The 19,341-nt window shown below is 52.5% G+C and overlaps 1 protein-coding gene across 2 annotated transcripts in view; it reads right to left on the minus strand.

The window, feature by feature from the left end:
- Positions 1–9,940, minus strand: part of Trpv4 (transient receptor potential cation channel subfamily V member 4) — a 39,747-nt gene extending 29,807 nt beyond the window's left edge. The window contains exon 1 of one of the 2 annotated variants that reach the window (XM_013119805.2): positions 9,851–9,940. The gene's annotated coding sequence lies outside the window, so the exon portion shown is untranslated. The remainder of the gene's footprint in view (positions 1–9,850) is intronic. The other variant, XM_005078943.3, reaches the window with a different exon arrangement.
- Positions 9,941–19,341: the final 9,401 nt, after the last annotated feature.

Here is a 19,341-nt window from a genome sequence, read left to right on the forward strand (position 1 = left end):
TTTCTCTTACGTCTTTCCTTTTGGATCAACACATTCCAAATGGGCAACTGTTAGCTGCCGTCTGTATGCACTGCTCTGGGGTGGATAAAAAGGGATGAAGGACATGATACCCTAGTGTGGGGGGGGGGAGGCTGGTGGCCTTTGCTGTGTCTGCCATGCCTTCTGTCACTGGCTGGCTCTGGTTCACTCTCAGCTCAACATTTCCTATTTCTTTATTCTCCCTCCAATGTTGGGGCAGGAACTCAGGGCCTTGAGCATGCTAGGCCCTGCTCAATCTGAGCCGCCTCCAGCCCCACAAGTCTCCTCTTTAAAGAACACAGGGTGTTCCTAGGGAAGACCTTACCCTCTCTGTGGAGCAGATGGGAGGAGGAGGGGGAGTGGGGGGAGTAGGAGGAAAGGAGGGACAGGGAACTGGGATTGGAATGTAAAAAATAAATTAATAAAGAAAAAAAGAACACTGGGTGGTGGCGTACGCCTTTCTTTAATCCCAGCACACAGGAGATCTTTGTGAGTTTGAGGCCAGCCTGGTCTACACAGAGTTCCAGGTCTGCTTAGTGAGCCTCTGTCTCAAAAGAGAGGAGTGGGGGGCTGCAGAGACGGCCACTCTTGTAGAGGATCCAGGTTCAATTCCCAGCACCCACATGGCAGCTCACCACTGTGACTTCAGTCCCAGGAGACAGGATGCTCTCTCTGGCCTCCATGGGCACCAGGCACACGTGTGACACACAGACACACATGCAGGTGAAACACAAACAAAAATAAACAATAGGATTTTTGTTGTTGTTCTTGTTGTTTGGTTTTTCGAGACAGGGCTTCTGTCTGTCCTGGAGCTTGCTCTGCAGACTTGAACTCACTGGAGCTCTGCCTGCCTCTGCCTCCTGAGTGCTGGAATTAAAGGCATGTGCCGCCACCAACAGGTCAGAGAGGGAGGCACAGGAGGGGGAGAGTTTAAAAATGAGTAAAAAGGATCACTGGTCTGGAAAGCTTCCCTGGTTTAAATCAACTTTTTATGTCACACTGAGGGTGACAGGAGATGTCCTGTGCAGCACATTTCACATCCAGCATAGATCATCTTTGGTTTATCTCCTCTTTCCCTCCAGGAACCCAGTCCTTGAAGAAGGCAGCCATCTGGGGCCACCAGTCCTCTAGGATTTAACGCCATGTGGGACCACAGTGGGACATCTGCCAATACTTCTTTTCCAGACCACAGGGGCCCCTGAGGTTCCTGCAGGTGCTGGGCAAGAGAGCAGAGTCCTGGGGGTGGGGTGGCTGGAGGAGCAGCGTGTTTGGACCAGAGCTCCCTACTGATGGGGGAAGTCCTTCTGTATAGGTGTTACTGATTGATGAATAAAACACTGTTTGGCCAATAGAGTCAGGAAGATAGGCGGGGCTAGGAGACGAGGTGAATTCTGGGAAAGGTAGGCAGACAGGGCATACCATATAGCCAAGGAAAGAGTAGCAGATCTGGACCCTTCTCCGGTAAGATAAGACCACATGGAAATACTTAGATGTATAGAAATGGGTTAATAATTAAGACAGAGCTGGCCAGTAAGAAGCCCTAGTCATCAGCCAAACAGTTTTATAGTTGATATGAGTCTTCCTGTGTTTATTTGGTGCTGAGAAGGGTGGCGGGGCCTGCTGGGACAAGAAAACAACAGTTACACCCTACCTAGGGTGAGATAAAGGTGGGATTCAGAAAGTGCAGGGCAAGGACCAGGGGCGAGCGAGTGACGGCAGGGGCAGGACAGGTAGGAGACAGACCCTGGACCCTCGGACAACCCTTGGGTGCTTCAACCTCTCCATCCTGGGGCTCCTTGGCCAATCTGTGGGAACCGATTCCTGTGGAACCCTCAAATAAATATGACTGCTGTGGAATATTAACTGGAGATGGGTTACATTCGCTTACACTGTGGAGCATTTTAACAGTGCAAACGGATGTTGGATTCTTTTATGCTGCATTTGTTTGACTCTGTGAAGCTGTGTTACTTTGCCTGTCTAAAACAACCCGGTTGCAGCTGAACAGCCAATAGCTGGCCAGGAGTGGGACAGGTGGGGCTGGCAAGCAGAGAGGATAAATGGAGAAAAAGAGAAGATTGAGGAGTGAAAAAAGAAGGGGCTAGCCACCCAGTCAGACATGGAAAGAAAGGAAAGAAAGGACACACAGAAACGGAGAAAGGTAAAAACCTGACCATCTTAGAACTAGGCCAGACTGGTCTTAAACTCACAGAGATCCACCTGCCTCTGCCTCCCGAGTGCTGGGATTAAAGGTGCGTGCCACCACTGCTCAGCCTAGATAGGATAATTTAGGAAAAGCTGGCTAGAAACAAACCAAGCTAAGGCCAGGCATTTATAACTAAGAAAATGTCTCAGCGTGTGATCATTTGGGAGGTGGGTAGCAGGCCCCCAACGAGCATAGAATGAAAACCAAAACCAACAACCAACTATACATAACCATGAATGCCAGCTATCTGGTTCAGTCTGGGGGAAAGGGCTAGAAGGATGGGACACTAAGGCTATAGGGTCCCGGAGAGAGCACCATCTGGGTGGCCCCACCTTCTGAACTAGGAAGCTAAGGTCAAGAAGTGGCTTCACCACTTCCTGGCTCCTGGGGTGGGGGAGGAGCAGGGCAACACCCAGGCACCGGAGCTGGACTGTGTTTTGAGACAGGATCTCTTGCCTCTCAAGCTGGCCCTGGCCTTGCTGAGAATCCAAGGACAGCTTTCAACTTCTGCTCTTCCTGTCTCTACACCTCCTGGGTGCTGGAGTTCCAGGCTTGTGCCACCATACCCAGTGCATGCGGGGTTAAGGATTAAAGCCAGGGCTTCATGTGGCCATGCTAGGCAAGCATTCCATCCACTTAAGCCGCTTCCCCAGCCAGGCCTGGGCCTTCCGTGGGCTATTTCACTCAGGGGACTCAGGTAGGTGAAGGGGCATATGGGTGGGGTTATGGGACTCTGAGATAGGGTCCTGGTCTTCCTGGGCCGTGGGTGAATGGTGTCAACAGCGGCAACCTCCCCAGAGTACTGTCACAGGAGTTAGGTGACACAAAGTGAGTTAAGTACAGCCTGGGAATGGCCAGGCTGGCCTGTGAGCCCTCGGTGTCACCCTCATATTAGTACTATCATTAGGACACTCCTGGACAGACAGGGGACCGAGTGTGGAGGTAGAAAAGGATGATGGGTCCCCCCGGGAGGTGGACTCTAGCAGCCACTTGAGAGTAGCTGCCACCGGGAGCAACTAACGGGAGCGCAGTCCCTTGGCAGAGTGAGACCCGCTGCCTGCCAGGCTGTGGCTGCCCACAGCTCCCCAAGCCCCTGGCAGGCGGCAGCACATCATACCATGAAGGGCCCTCCCTGCCTGTATTTACCCAGGCTCAGCCCAGCCCATTTCCTGGTTGCTGCACAGTGGCCGTCTGTCCAGAGCAGACAGAGCCCCAGTGTCCTGCGGGGTCCCTCCACCTGGAGGGTGTCCCCCTCGATGCTCACACCATCCAAGCTGGACACGGCTGGAGTGACTCACAAGGAGGGCAAGGCCAACGTGGCCACAGCCGTCACTCAGTTTTTTTCATAAGCCTTGGAGGACTGGCTCATGTCACAGAGACATGCCTAGGAGCCCTCACTGAGATGGGGGCAGCTGACCCCAGCTCTGGAGGGCTGGACTGGTGGAAAGACGTGGTTCAGACACTAAGGCCACGTCCTGTGGGACTCCATTCCTCGTGGGGCGGCAGCACACTCTGGAGTCAGTGACGATGTTCATTCAGCTGGCACTACTAAAAACCCACTAAGCTGTGCGTCTTCAAAGTGCCAGCAGGTGGCATGTGACTAGACCTAAGTGACCCTTCCGAGCTCAGTGACCCTAGTAGTTTCTCACTGCATTGTGAAGGGCTGAACACATATAAAAACGCAGTTTCACAGAGCCTGGCACACAGAGACAGGAAAGCTCTGTGTTCTCCCATGACCCACCAAGCCAAGTTCCAGCTTGGAAAAAGGGAAAGTGGTCTTATGGGGCCTCCTTCTCCCCAGCCAGTTCCTGTCCTGGGGGTGGGGTAGTTCCCGCCACAAAGAACCCTGGAGAGGGTTTTGCAGCCTCGAAACGTTGCCCAGTCTATTCTGCACCTCTCCTGCTGCTGCAGAAGTCACTCCTCCTGTCCTGAGCCCTTGTTTTCTCATCTGTAAAATGGGGATAAAACTTTCTACCTCCTAGGGGCAATTGCTCCTATTGCTGTTCATAGCTATCTATTTGGTACACTACGTCCCTGCTTTCAATCATACAGTAGGGTGTGGCAGCATTTACCTGTTATCCCAGCACTGGAGAGTCAGACAGGAGGATCCTTAGCCTAAGGCCAACCTCAGCTGGTTGAAGAAGTCCTATCTCAAAAATCCAAGGGCCGGGCATGTACCAGTGTTGAAGGCATTTGTTTGGCATGTGCCAGGCCCCGGGTTTTACCCCTGGCGCTGAAAAAGTAACAGCTCCTATCCCAAGGGTCTCTGTGAGGATTAAATGCTATCATTTCAGTTCTGGCACAAAGGAAGGGATCAGTAATGGTGGTCTCTGTGTCACTGTGTTTAACCTCCCTTCAGCTCACGGCAGAGACTCGAGCACTGGGTGGGTGCTGGAATCCAGACTTCCTGGTTCCGATTCCAGGGCTGGTCAGGGCTCCTTCGGGTGAAGACAGAAAAGCTTCTCTGTGGCAATGGGGCTCAACAGGAAGGGACTCTGAGGCATAAATTCAATCAGGGCCCTGCCTGGGCAGTCACAGCATGCCACCGTCTCCAGGGATTCTACGTGGAGGCTCAGCTAAATGCCCGCCCACTAAATGCCTTCCACGTGTTCCCATCTAAATCCTAACTCCTCAAGCTAGGCACCACTGTCCTCCCCAGAAGAGTAAACTAAGTCACAGAAAGACAAGGCCTGGTATTTATCCAAACTGATGCGTAATGGGGACAACTTCCACATGAGGTTAGGATACTATGCTTCCAAGGGCCATCCTGAACCCCCGGAATGCCCTAGCAGCTGGCATCATGGGCAGTGAGGAGCTGACAGGCTTGGAGTCTACAGATTGGCTCTGGCGCTAAGTAACTCTGTGAGGCCAGCTAGAACTCTCCACCTCTGCACCTGCTGTGGGATCCTTGGTCACTGTGGGTGTCATAATGATGGAGTCAGAGGCACAAGTAGTTATTCTCCTTAGGGACAACTAGCCTGGAAAGTAGAGCCTCTACCCAAGTGACTACCTACCCAACTTCTGCCCTCCCACCCACAAACAGGTAATTTACTGAGTACCTACTGTATATAGGGCTGACTGACCTCTGAGACCCAGCAACCCCATAGGGTGATATTTTATCCCGAGTCCCTTTGTAGATAAGGAAACTGAGGCTCAGTTAGGCAGGACACTCCCCCTACTGGCTCTCAAAGTCAGAGCTTGTATCTAAACGGGGTTCTGATGGCCTTCATGGTGCTGACATGTCTGGCCTTCCCTCCCGTCCCAGCTCATAAGCATTCTGATACCCCACTGTGTCAAGCTGACACAGGAGGGAGCCAGGCCAATGGGCCCCCCTGCAGTTAGCTCCATGATCGCTGTTCCTACTCACCTACTGGGATCGACTCAGAGCCTGTGGATCCATCACACACACACACACACACACACACACACACACACACACACAGACCTGCCCACAGGCAGTCGTCTCTTTGGTGAACAGGGTGGACCCCAGGCCACTCCACCCTCAGGAAAAACAGTCACCCAGGGGACTGAAGAGCCCTTTGTGCCGGGCAGGGAGAACAGTGGGTGGGGGAGGTAGCCTTACTCACTACCGAAGGAAAACACCGATTCCCACTGCCTGGCTGCCCACTCCCCACTCCACCTCCTGGGGCCGCTCCAACTCCCTGACCTCATCTGGGACAGACCCGAGAAGGTTTCCTCTATCCCGGGCCTGGTGGCCTGGGACCCTCCCTTACTATTGAGGGACTGTGACGGGAAAGGTGGGGCGGTGTCCCTGGGCTCACACAGCTAGGAGAGGCCAGAGCCTCAGACTGAAAGGGGAAGCCACGGTCAGGGATGGGCTCAAGGGTGGGAAGGAAGCAGGAGGGAAGGCCTGATCTTCCTGCCTGGCCAACTTACACGACCAAGTGGACTAATAATGTCCAGCTCCCAGGACCCAAGGGCACCCAAGGTAGGGAAGCCCAGGCCAGGGCAGGGGTGACAGCTAGAGTGACACACGCCTCCCTCGTGCTGGCAGAAGTCTGATCTACAGCAATTCCTGGGTGGCAGCTCTGGGAACAGAGAGGTGAAGCCACCTCCAGGAGTCACACAGCAGCTGACAGCTGAGCTAGAAAGTGGTTCAGACTCAGGAGGGGTGACTGCAAGATGGCTTTTGTGACAACAAGCTGAGCCAGTCACCGGCTGTTCTGAGACCCGAGAGGACCAAGAGTTACCCGATGCTGGCTTCTAGGTCTGCGAGGACCCAGCTGTCCCTGTGGACTTTCTCCCTTCCCAAGACTCAGTGTCCTCACTTGTAAGGTGTGCCTCCATTGGAAACGATGCTGTCACAAGTGGCTGGATGACAGATGGTGACTGAGCTGGAGTAGGTCCACAGAGACTCAGCAAGGCACGTGCAGGTGGGGAAACTGAGGCTGGAGGAACCCTTCAACCACCCGGGAGCTGGGCTCAGACCTGAGCAGCCGGCTTCTGAACATTAAGCCAGGACAATGGGGAAGTTGAGGGACTCTGGCACTCGGCCACTGCCCAGCACTGCTGCATGGCCAGAGGCCTTCATCATCCATTCAATGCAAGTCTAGTTTTGCCTGCTGCCTGGCACAGAGGGCTCCCAGGGTGCCAGGAAACATATCCTGGACCAGACGGAAGGACAAAGGGTGATGAAGAAGCCTGGAACTTCAGGGGTCATCTGTGGGTCTTAGGCTGGCCTGGCAGAATGAACCTGAGAGCAAGCCCCTTTCACAGGTAAGAAAACTGAGGCTTGGAAATGCCTGGTAACCTTCCCAAACTCCCAGCAGAAAGTAGCAGGCTTAGGCTTCCCCCTATGGTTATAGGACCCCTTCCTCATGTCTCAGGCCTTTCCTAGAGAGGGTCCCAACAAATGGGGACAGGCCATCTCAGAGATTAAGGACATCGATTTTGAAAACAAACAACCAAGACTTAGGTTGAGGTCCCTTGTGAGCAGAATGATTCTAAGGGAAATGACTTCACCGTGCAGGCCTCAGTCCCTACCTCTGAATAATGGGCACAAGTTTTGTTATCTGATGTACTTAGCATGTCTGGCCCATCACCTGAGACATGGAAAGTGCTCAGTCCAATCTTGCTACCATCCTAGTAACTGGTAATGCAGCACAGGCTTGACCAAGGCACACTGACTCTGTAACCAGAGTTCACGGCAGTTACAGGGGCCAGGACCACAAGTATCTCCAGAGATCAGAATTAATGGTTAACAGGTGCTCCAAATCAGTGATGTGGAACATTCTAGAGGACCTGTGGCGTGAAACAAATGTTCTTTCAGATCCCTAGATCTTGTTACAGACAGGAACCATCTCCCAGGTCCCATGGGAAACAGACTGGGTTATTTTCCCCAAAGTCAAATTAGAGGAAACTGAGGCAAAGGTCAGAGCCATGACCCACGAGAGGTAAAGACACTTAGTCTCAGCTGCCCCCCCCCAACTCTAGGTATACAAAACACTAAGGACCTCTTGCAAGCACTTGCACAGGGGAAATCTGGTAGTCTTGAGAAACCCAGGGGCCTCTTTGAGCTGTGCCTCAAACCCTGAGCAAATGCTTGCAGGAGGGCCTTAGTGTGGCTTCCCAAGCCAGCTCCTGCAGCCATTTCCATGCAGCTAAACAGGATTTTTCTATACCACACCAGCAACAGCAGCACCGCTCACCCCAGCTTCCAGGGCTTCTAAGTCGGCCTTGGCCTGGCTCACACACTCTGGACAAATGGAAGTCTCTCTGATCCACACATCCTACACCCCCCAGCGGTAACAATGCGAGACATGTCTTAACCAGCGCCAGTCCCTCCAAATGCCCTCTCCTCTGGTTCTGCATTTACTCTTCAAGGTGTGGCCCAGCCACCACCTTGACCAAAGGTGCCCGGACCTGATGCCTTCTGGGTCTGCACTCCACTCTCCACCCTCCGATCGTGCATTTTACAACAGCCATCTCCCTGATGCACCAGTGGTGCCCACCTGGAAGCTGGCACTGCGTGAGGGAGGAGGGCGGGGCAGACATGCACTGTTCACACCCCTCAGGCTACAACTAAGCCAGTCTTAGGGACCGGAGTGCCAGCATCCAGTGGTGTCCAGCTTCCAGAGCGCCTACTGGAGACAAAGAAGTAGGCAGGCGATGCCCATGAGACAGGAAGATGCCTTCTTTACTGGCCATAAGGTATCTGGATTTCCCCGGGAGCCTAGGTACCTTCTCAGGGCTCACAAGAATCCTGCCCCAAAACTGGAGAGATGGCTCAGCGGTTAAGAGCACAGGCTGCTCTTCCAAAAGACCTGGATTCAATTCCCAGCACCCACATGGCAGCTCACGACTGTCTGTAGTTCCAGCTCCAGAGGATCTAACACCCTCATACAGACATGTATTATGAAAGCAAAACACCAACGTACATAAAATACAAATAAATAATTAAAAAATAAAAGAATCCTGTCTCAGTATGCCTCAGGCCCCTCTCTCTGGTGAACCCCATGTAAACACCATCCCTTGTGGCTGAACAAAGCAAGAGGGGTGTTTGCCAACTGTGGGGAGTCCCCCCTCCCAAAAGGCAACAATGAGGGGTCTCCTCTGTCTTTAGGATCCCTCATTCCCCACAAAAGAGCAGGAGGGAGAATAAAAACGGCTTCTTCCTGGTCCTCTGCTAAGACAAGTAAGGAATGGCCAGCACCAAACTGCTGTGGCAAACTCCCCACAACAGCCCTGGAGTGTTCCCAGTGACTATATTCAAAAGGCTCAGGCAGCGAGGGGACTAGGCCAAGGTCACACCGCAGAGGAGAGCAGAGCATGCCCAGAGCCCACCCAGGCAGAGCTCCTAAGCTGGCAATTCCAGGACCTGGGCCTGGAAGGCACCTCACCCTCACCGTGGGCAGCCTAGGGCCTGAGCTGTCCCCAAATGGCAAACAGCCAAGGCAGCCGGACTGAACTCTGCCAGGGTTTCTTACCTCCCCGAACAAAGCTCACATGTGACATGTGCTTACAAGTTCAAGGTTCATGCCACCCCTTACCCCAGCCCCCACCACTTCCCAGCCCCAACTCTGTTGTGCAGAGCCGGCTGGGGACAGGCCAGTGGAGAGGGTTTCAATCCACTTGGCTCCATCCTTACCCCAAGCCTGGGTGTTTTCATCCCCACAAGGGAAAGGGAATGGATGGGCTGGGCCCCTCTGGAGTGGAAGACATCCCCAAGAGAGTCTGGGCTTGGATTTTCCGTCAAGTGAGGAGTGTGGAGGTCTCTCTCTCCTTGGAGATCACCAGGAGTCTCCATGGAGAAGCTAAGGTAAAAGATTTGCAGACTCTCCGGCTGAGCCATCTCTCTGAAACTCCAGAAGCGGCCCGGCCCAGAAAGTTGCCAGCTCGCAGTTCCCTCCCGCGCGCACCCATCCCTGCCACGAGCCCTAGGTGGGGCTGGTCCCTGCCTGGCCATCGATTTGGGGACTTGGGTCTAGTTGACCTAGATCTGTACCCCTCAGGCCCATGCCAGCGCTCAATCCACAGGTGACACTCTGAGTGGCGGCGCCTCCCGCTTCCCGCGAGCGGCGGGGACGGCGAGTCTGGGACCCCTTCGGCAGGGGGCGGGAGGCGCCGGGACATCGCGGACCCTTTCCCTCCGGGAGTCGCCCCACTCACCTCGGGACGCGGGCTCAGCGCGGCCGCTTCCTGATCCCGCCGCGTCCTCCTCCCGCTGCGCTTGGGCCGCACCGCCCCGCGGGGTCCCGCCCACCCGCGCCCGCCCACCCCAGGGTCCTCCCCAGCCTTTGCGCAGATACCTGGCTCAGCGCCTCGCTCTTCCATTCATCACTGGCCCCTGCTCCTGGGCCATCCCCTGCTTGGCCAACCCCGGAGCCCGCTTGACCGCGTCGTCCATCAAGGCTGGTAGAAAAGCCCGGGAGGCACCTTTCACTGTAGAGGACTCTCTGCCACTCACCACACTCTCCCTCTGCAGAGCCTGTCTGTGCCTCAGTGTCCCCACTCTGAAGGCTCCACGTAGCCATCTCCAGGAAGATGCTAGAAGCACCAGGTCCTCACAGAGCCCCAAACATCAGCCACTCTGATCAGGATTACTTTTCTTCAGCTGAGGGGACTGACTGACTGCCCTGGCGGGCACAGGGAGGTCCGTGCTCAGCCTGGGTACAGGCGCAGCCCTCAGGAGGCCCAGCCGGAGCAGACAACTAGCAAGAGGCAGGTGGAGGAGGTGGGGTGGGGGATTAGAGAAGGACAGGAGGAGTCTAAAGAGAAGCAACATGACAAAAAAACTAGAGAAGGAACAAATCTTAATAATTAACTCACTAATTAAGGTGGGAGGGTGGCATCCTCAAGTAAACTTCCTTTAGCTGGGCCTGAGGTGAGCTGCACTGGGCCCACTAGCAGGTGGGAAACCGACCCAGAGAGAATGATGCATCCCCTCAAGCTGCTGCCTCAGGCTGGGGAAAAAACATCCCTCTCTGGGTGGCCATGGTCTCCCGCAGAGGGAGCTGGCAGCATCCGGCAGTAGCAAGGTGTGCACAGGCTGTCCCTCACCTCCCTGACAAGAAGCCTCCTGCAGAGGCCTCTCACACCTCAAGTTGGGGCTGAACCAGGGTAGGGACCCAAGAAGCTGAGTTACTCTTCTCCAAGGTCAGCGGAAGGAGCCTTCAACCTACGGTAGCCATACTCTCCCAACCTCACCTCACAGACTGGGAGACAGGTTCCCTGGTAAGAGATGCCTGGCTTGGGCTAGGAAGCCGGTGACTGACAGCAACGTGGACACCTGGATAAAAATCCTGCCCCGCCACGGATCAGGCAAGAGCTCCCATGTGCTACTCCAGGTTCTTCAACTAGAACATGGGTATTTGAGGAGGTAGGGGACCCTGTGTCCAGTCCCCAGGACAAACACTTGGCACTTAGCAGATACTTTCAAAAGCTCGGGTTGAGGGGCCCTGGGAGATGGCTCTGGGTCTTGTTTTATTGGGTGGAGTTTTAGCCTCAAAAGAGGCAGGGAATACAGCAGGTGGATGGTGGTGATGGCTGCCCAGTACAAATGTCCTCAGTACCACTGATCCGTGCTGGGGCAGAGGGCTTGCCTGTGAGTCATTGTGTTCCATCCCCAGACTCTCTGTCTCTCTCTGTCTCTGTCTCTGTCTCTGTCTCTCTCTCTGTCTCTCTGTCTCTCTCTCTCTCACACACACACACACACACACACACACACACACACACACACACACACACACACACACTCGAATAGTGATCTTGGTGAACATCTATCTGATTTACATTAGCAGTGAAAACAGGGAAACAGGGTTAGCTGAAAGCTAGAAGATCTGCCTGGGTAGAAGAACAAGCAGACAGGAAGCAAATGTGATGAGGTACCCAGCAAATACAAGCTGGGGCCACTGAATACTGTGGGTCCCCTGGTGGGCTGGAGACCCTCTAACTCTACCCAGAAAGAGAAGAGGCTGTTGACCTTTTGCTGGAAGGGAAGAAACATAGAAGATCTTTAATGACAGGGAGTCCCATAGAGGCACGGGGATGGATGTCAGTCCTGAATCCCACATAGCTCCAGGATGGCTTACCTGGTGGGTCTGACCACTCCCCCTCCAGGGCCTCCTGGAGAGCAGCAGAGGGCTTGGTTCTGCGCTTATGGGGTGCCTCTTGTATGCCAGGCCCAGGGCCATGTACCATAGAGATCCATGAGCCGTGCTGTTAGGAGCAGGTTACTAAATAAGATAATTGCACATCAGTTGACATCCTACCAGCCTAGAAGGGAAAGGGTCTCACACCACTGAGTAGAAAAGAGAGGCCGCTTATGGAAGATGCCATAGCTGGGAGGATTTGAACCCAGGCAGCTGACCCTTGGGCATAGCACAGCTGGATGGATCACAATCTCTACAGAGGACTGAGTTCGAGGATTTGGACACAGGGCTCCTGTGGAAACCAGGCACCTAGTTCCTCAAATGTTGAGAACACAGTGACACATGACACAGCAAGGCCACTCCTAAGGGACACAGCTGAGGGAACTGAAATTCAGCTTATGTTTGACAAAATCAGAGTGCTGAGAGCAGTGTTATTCAAAATATCTTAAAAGGAACCCAAATGCTGAACAGATAAATCAGGCAGGTGTGTCTGTTCAATAGAATACACTGTTTCACTATTCACAGTGAAAAGAAACAACTAATTAATGGTTCAGTACAGATGAACCTCTAAAAGAGATGGGCCAGCAACATGTTTGGGCAGGATGTGGTGTAACAGTTTTGATAGAAACATTCCATCTTCAGAGAAGCTCCTTAAGCAGGAAGGTGAACAACTTAAACAGCTTCAGGAAGTCCCTAAAACTGACCAGATTCATTAGGCTCCTCCCTGCCAGAGTAAGCAGAGTCAAGCTGGGGAGAAGACTTGGGTAGGCTGAGCTACAGCCATCCGGAAGAACCAAAACCAGTCAAGTTGCCAAGGTGCACCATGTGATCCAGTGTCACCCGTGTGTGAGCTGTCACCCATGCCAGGGTGGGCTTTGGTGATCAGGTGTCTTTGAGTCATTTCTGCTCTTTTAAGTAACCCCAATAAAACTCATGGGTTCACCAAGTTGGATTTCGGTGGTATCTGTACTTTGGTCTGTTGTAGGCTCCCTATCTGGGGTGAATAGATGTGTGTGTTTTGTCTTTCCAAGGAAAGTTTTGTCACACAACAGTGGGTAAAGGTGCTTGCCACCAAGCCTGACAATCTGAGGTCGATTCTGCGATTCCATGTAATAGAAGGAGATAATCAATTCTCGCAAGACGTCTTCTGACCTCCACATGCATGATTATGTGCGTGAGCACATAAACAAATAAAGAAGCCAGACCTGAAAGGCCACACATTGTGTGACTGAATGTTTAGAAATGACAAGACTCCGTAGAGACAGTTGTGGTTGCAGAGCTGGAGGAAGGGGAAGAAATTGGACCACGGATGATGACTTTGAGGTTGGGGGCTTGTTTTTAGGGTGACGAAAACGCTGTGACATTGACTGTGATGATGGCCCCTTGTATCTATGAATACCCTGAAGATGACTGCATCACCTGACTCACGTGAGACGTGATTGTGTCCTAGGCTGTTAGGAGAGAGTAAAAGAAAACTCTGGTCTCTGACATCAAACAGTTCCACACATCTAAGCCATGTGACCCTGGGCAGAGGTGACCCTGCCTCTCCGATCCTAGAGTCCCTCTGCTGTATAATGGGACAGAACCTTGTGGATCCGGAGAATTGAATACAGTGTTCATGAAGCGTGGGTAGTGCCCGTGAATTATGTAACTGCTCAGTAGACAATCACGCTCAGTGGTGGGGTATGGTTTGAGAAAGTTGCCGTCAGTCAAATTTGCTTTTCTAGAAAGATTTCAGAGTGTGTCCACACAGACTAAGTTGGCTATGGTGTCCCTGGGTAGTATAGTGTCATAATTCATCATGGCACTTGTCCTTAGCCAACTTGCCATTATTCCATGCAAGACTCTCAGAATGGCAACAGCCTGCCTCTACCTGACCAATTCCATGTGTTCTCCAGGTTTTCTGAGACCTTGTGTAGTTGTGTCATGCTTCCCACTGACCTTGTGAGCTGGTTTTAGTGTTCCCACTTTACAGACAACTACAATAGCAAATGTTGCTAAGAGGGAAGCCCTCAGTCCTGCCCTACATTGGGCCCAAGGACTAGTGACTAGGTCCCTGGGGGCCTAGAGTAGTGCCCGGAATTACAGACAAACCCAGAACTGAAGCGGAAGAGAAGGGAAAAATCAGGCTGGAGAGATGGCTCAGTGGTTATGAGCACTGGGTGCTCTGACAGAGGACCCAGGTTCAATTCCCAGCACCAACATGCCAGCTCACAGCTGCCTGTAGCTCCAGTTCCAAGGGATCTGGCGCCCTCTTATGGCCTCTGCAGACACCTGCATGCATATGATGTCTCGTAGTACATAGAAGAAAATGAAGGAAGGGAGGAAGGGAGGAAAAGTAAGTTAGGGAGTCTTGAGAAGGGGAGAGGCCTGACCGGCAATGTAGCCTGCTTTCCTTGGTGACCAGAGTCAACTTTGGCACAACTGATAAAACCAAAGTTGCTGGCAGAGTTAATGTGTTTTCCTCAAGATACCTCAAATGAGGATTTAAGTGCAGCAAATGAGGGTTGCTCACTTAGGGTCAGAATGTCTGTGACCTTGAGTTTGATCTTGTTGGTCCTCCTCAGTCACCCCCAAATCTAAATGAAGAGTGCAACATCATCAAAACACATCTTACAATTTCATTTACAAAAGGAAAAAAGTTTTTTTTTCAGTTTCCTCAAATCCACTACAAAGCCAAGGATGACCTTGAACTTCTGAACATCTGACCCTCCCGATTACAGACCTGCCACCAAGCCTGCTTTATGTGGTGCTGGGAATGGAAGGCGGAGCTTCAAGTGCGCCACATGCCAGCCCACCAGGAAATCCTTTAACGGAAGCAGCCAGCTCATACATTTCTGCTTCTTTGGTTTGTTTTTATTTTTTGAGACAAGGTTTCTCTGTAGCTTTGGAGCCCGTCCTGGAACTCACTGTGTAGACCAGGCTGGCCTCGAACTCACAGAGATCTGCCTGCCTCTGCCTCCTGAGTGCTGGGATTAAAGGCGTGCGCCACCAACACCCGGCTTTCTGCTTCGTTTTTAACTGAAAATGTAAGTTTGGCTTAATCTTTAAATGTTGTTATACATTATTTCCTTTCATCAATATAAAGACAGCATATATATTTATATGTGTGCGCGCACGTGTGTGCGTGTGCGGACACACACACACACACACACACAAACGGACTGGGAAATGCACATTTGTGTAGCACTTGCTATGCACCAGGCACTGTATAGAGCTTTGTCCTCTGAACTCCCCGTGGATACAGGAGAGGAAGCACACACCCAGAGAGGCAAAGACGTCTACCCAGAGCCACACAGCCGAGGGCAGGGTCAAATGAGCTCCCCATGAAGTCACACCCCCATGTCTTCCCAGAAGCCATGGAGACACAGGGTACAAGGAGGCTGGGGACGATGAGCTGGTTTGTATACCTTGGTCCTGAAAAGAGCTGGCTTTCTTCCCAGAGTCTGAGACTCCACCCTGCCAAAGACCCAGCTTCAATCAGGCTCTTCTGGAATTCTCCCTAGGGCAGAAACCTGAGGCCAGGTGGGGTGGAAGCCTGTCTCCTCAGATGACCGTTACCATGGGCACAGCCACTCAAAGGGTTTAGCCGTTGGGTGTGATGCCAATCCTCCAGGCAGCTGGCCTGGCAGCCTGTGGGTGTGGCTTAGCCACCGCTGGCCAGGGGACTTCAGAGGCGGCACGGGGAGGGAGAGGGCATTAGGACTTGTTCACAGGGGTCTCTGGATGGCTGCTGGTGCGGGTGAAGGTCTCTGAGATGTGAATGAGTCTGTCCGAAGCAAGGACTATGATGATTTTTTTTTTTTTGGTGACCACAAGTATTCTGAACTTTCTTTGAATTTGCTATGTAGCTGAGGGTGACCTTGAACTTCTGATCCTCTTACTACCACCTTCTGAGTCTGGGATAATAGGTGTGTGCCAGCCACCACATCCAGGCTATGTGATGCTGGGGCTTTTGCCTGCCTTTGCTGAGTGCTCTAACAGCTGAACTATAGTTCCAGACTCGGGACCATGACTTGGAAGACACCACCACCACCACGCTATCAGGTCTGGCCACAAAGGCAAGTAATGCAGGTACCCATGTCTGTACCAGCAGGAAAGAGCCAGGCATTTATTAGGACAGGGAAGGGCACAGCTGTTTTCTGGAGTCCATAATAGGGCCTCCTTGAGCACCTGGCGAACAGCTGCTTACAGTATAAACTTGTCATTGTCTTCTCAGGAGTAATGAGACAGTTCCCCGTTCTTAGGACAGAAACCAAACCCTCATGGCTACACTCGGCACCTATAGGCAGCACATTCCCTAGACGGTCTGCCTCTGGCTACCCGGGCCTCTGTTTGTCCCTAAGACATGCCCACTCTTGTCTGAGACATGGCTCAGTGGTAGAACTTGCCTGACCAGGAAAGACAGAATGCTCCAATCTGTCCTTTCCAACTCCCTGACCTGTGCATTAGCTACTACCTGCCTCTCTCCAGATTTCAGAGAGCTCACCCAACACCCACGCCCCCTCCTGGTTTAAATCAAGACTCCCATAACACTACCCTGTCTTCCATTCCCTGCCTAGCTCCATGATTCTCCTCCTCTGCTCTGTGCCTGGGGGGTGGGGGGCAGGCACCTGTATGCCTTGTTGCAGGATTCCCTGAGCCCATGTCAGGGTCTTACACAGATTAGGTGCTCAGTAAGCAGGAGCCGAAGAACTCAGTCTACCAGGCAGTCATCTCAGACCAAGGAATGATATACTGTTAGTCACCAAGTAGCCATGACTTCTCCAGAGCTCAAGGCTTCACTGAACCCCTGCATGTGTGGTCTCATCCCAGGCCACGGACAGAGGACTGATGTCACTGCATAACCGGACAAGCACAAGGCTGGTCTCAGGGATTAGGTGTCCACTGCAGATTAACAGATTAAAGATGACAAAACAGAGGCCCCAGAGTCATACAACACACCTGAGGAGAGGCAGAAAGAGCAGCCAGATTACAGGACATGTTCTAGGCTGTTGGTTGCTTGGTTTGTTTTGAGATAGAGTCTCACTATACAGCCCTGGCTAGCCTGGAACTCTCTAGGTAGGTCAGGCTGGCCTCAAACTCAGAGATCTGCCTGCCTCTACCTCCCGAGTGCCGGGATTACAGATACACACCACCACACTGGGCTCCTGGGCTGTTCTTTATCGTTGTGTTACACGTGGCATGGGTTCTGCTGTGTGATTAAGAACAAGAAGTAGGGGCTGGGTTGTCCCTTCAGAAGCTCTGGTCAGGTGGCAGAATCACAATAAATAAAAAATAATAGCAAAGGTGAATGTTGCCCATCTGTGCATCAGACATTTTATTAAATTAAAAAAAATTATTTTACTGTATGAGTGTTTTGCAGGCGTGTGTGTACATGTGGACACCATGTGCATTACAGCGCCCACAGAGATCAGAGAGGGCGTCTGTCCCATGAAACTGGAGTTACAGGCGGTTGTCACCCTCAGTGTGGGTACTGGGAATGGAACCTGGGTCTTCTGGAAGAGCAGCCATCTCTCCAGCAATATTTATTTGTTTGTGTTTGGTTTTGCGTCAGGCATTTTCACACAGTACTGTACATAATCCTGAAAAACAGAGATGCTCCTGTCTCGTACACGTGGGGAAACTGGGGCTCAAGGAGGCTGACTGAAAGAGCCGCGGAACTGGACTGGCATCCAAGAACCGTCAGGTGCTGATAGCGCAGCAGCAGCGACATTAAAAGTTTCCTAGGATTCCTCCAAAGCGGAAACTGGCTGAGCCCGCCCACTGTGGGCGTGGCCACATGCGGGACAAGAAGGAGGGACTGGAAGATTCCGCCCCCTGGCTCTCCAGAAGCAGCACGTGCCGACAGCGCCACCTACCCGTATACGCGAGAACTGCGGGCACGGTTCCATTGGCCGAGCTAGGACCTGTGGGTACCGGAACCACGCGGGTGGGGGTGGTTTCGCCTAAGCTCAGTCACATCCCACACGCCCTCCACTTGGCGGTGCAGTTTTAACACTCGCCAAAGCAGTTCCAAAACGCTGCAGTCGCGTTGTAGATACTGCGGTAAGATTTAAACTTATGCCTGGTACGACCTCAGCGTTACACATTAGGAAACTGAGGCCTGAAGAGTGGAGGAAGCATTGGTCTGTCGTCGGTAACCAGCACTCGTTAGAATGAGTTTGAGACTAGTCATTTGAAATGGAGCAAATAGATCGAGGGCAAGCTCGGGGCTGTTGGAGTTTCTTGGCACTAAGGGGTTGGTTACCTACGGGGTTATTTGGGGGTTGCAGGACCATGGACTCACTGTCGGGGCATACAGTCAGGTGGAAGCTCCTTGGGGGGGGGGCTTGTTTTCTCCTCTGATGAGTGGGGCTCCCGATATCCCAGATGGCTGCGAACTGATGTATTAAAGCACTTTTGCTGGGCCTGGTATACAGGCTGTGTGCAAAGTGTGTGCATTCCCTCCCTGCCCGGGGCAGATCTCAATGCCCGGATGACAAGGATGAGCTAGCTGCCGGAGGGAAGGAGGCTGGCCCTGGGCAAGTCTCTCCCTTCAAAAAAGAAAGTGCCCACTGACCTCACTGTAGAACATCAGCGCTAGAAGGAAGACACAGAGTTCTCTTTGTTGGCAGAGTGTTGTGTTTCTAGGAAGCTCTGGCTCCGAAAGCAATTTCAGCGTAGTAAGAACAGCGGCATTCTGAGTTTGAGTGATATTAGAACACATCACCAAGTAGGAGACAGTTAAAAACTTGGTTCAGGCTTCTATCCCTTAGCCACATCTGAGGCAGCCTTCCAAATCGGGTATCTGGAGGCTCGAGCCTCGTGAGATGATCTGTAATTTTCCGGATGAAGCCCCAATGCCATAGTAACAGTGTGAGACACACACAGCTGAACCCACTCAAGGCAACGTCACCGTGTCTGTGTCCTGGAGTGTCCCATTCCTGCCCACACCCTGACTTCCTTGCAAGTTCTGATTCCTCAAGGTACACTCTGGGGGGGGGTGGCATCTACCCAAAGCCCTGACTCCCTCTGGGCACTGACCCACCTCTAGTGTACCCAGTCTGGAGAGCAGAGGTCAAGGGAAGCATTTTCCTCTCCTTGTCACTGTAGTATCACAGAAAGGGTCAGCATTTGGTCAGTGGGCTGAGCAGGAACCATGACAAATGAAGAATACACCCTTTTCTCCTTTCTAGCCAAGGGTGGTCATTTCTCAGTTTCTATTAAGAGTGATTCTGCTGGGCGTTGGTGGCGCACACCTTTAATCCCAGCACTTGGGAGGCAGAGGCAGGTGGATCTCTGTGAATTCAAGGCCAGCCTGGTCTACAGAGCGAGTTCCAGGACAGGCTCCAAAGCAATACAGAGAAACCCTGTCTCAAAAAACAAACAAACAAACAACAAACAAACAAAATGATTCTTTCTTCCCCTTCTCTCTTGCTCAACAATCTTTCTATGTAGCCCAGGCTGGCCTGAAATCACAAGCACATGCCACCATGTCTTCCTCCCGGGGTTTCAAAAGGAGTTACA

Source organism: Mesocricetus auratus, unplaced genomic scaffold, assembly GCF_017639785.1.
Source record: "Mesocricetus auratus isolate SY011 unplaced genomic scaffold, BCM_Maur_2.0 Super-Scaffold_100025, whole genome shotgun sequence".
Taxonomy (NCBI): Eukaryota; Metazoa; Chordata; class Mammalia; order Rodentia; family Cricetidae; genus Mesocricetus; species Mesocricetus auratus.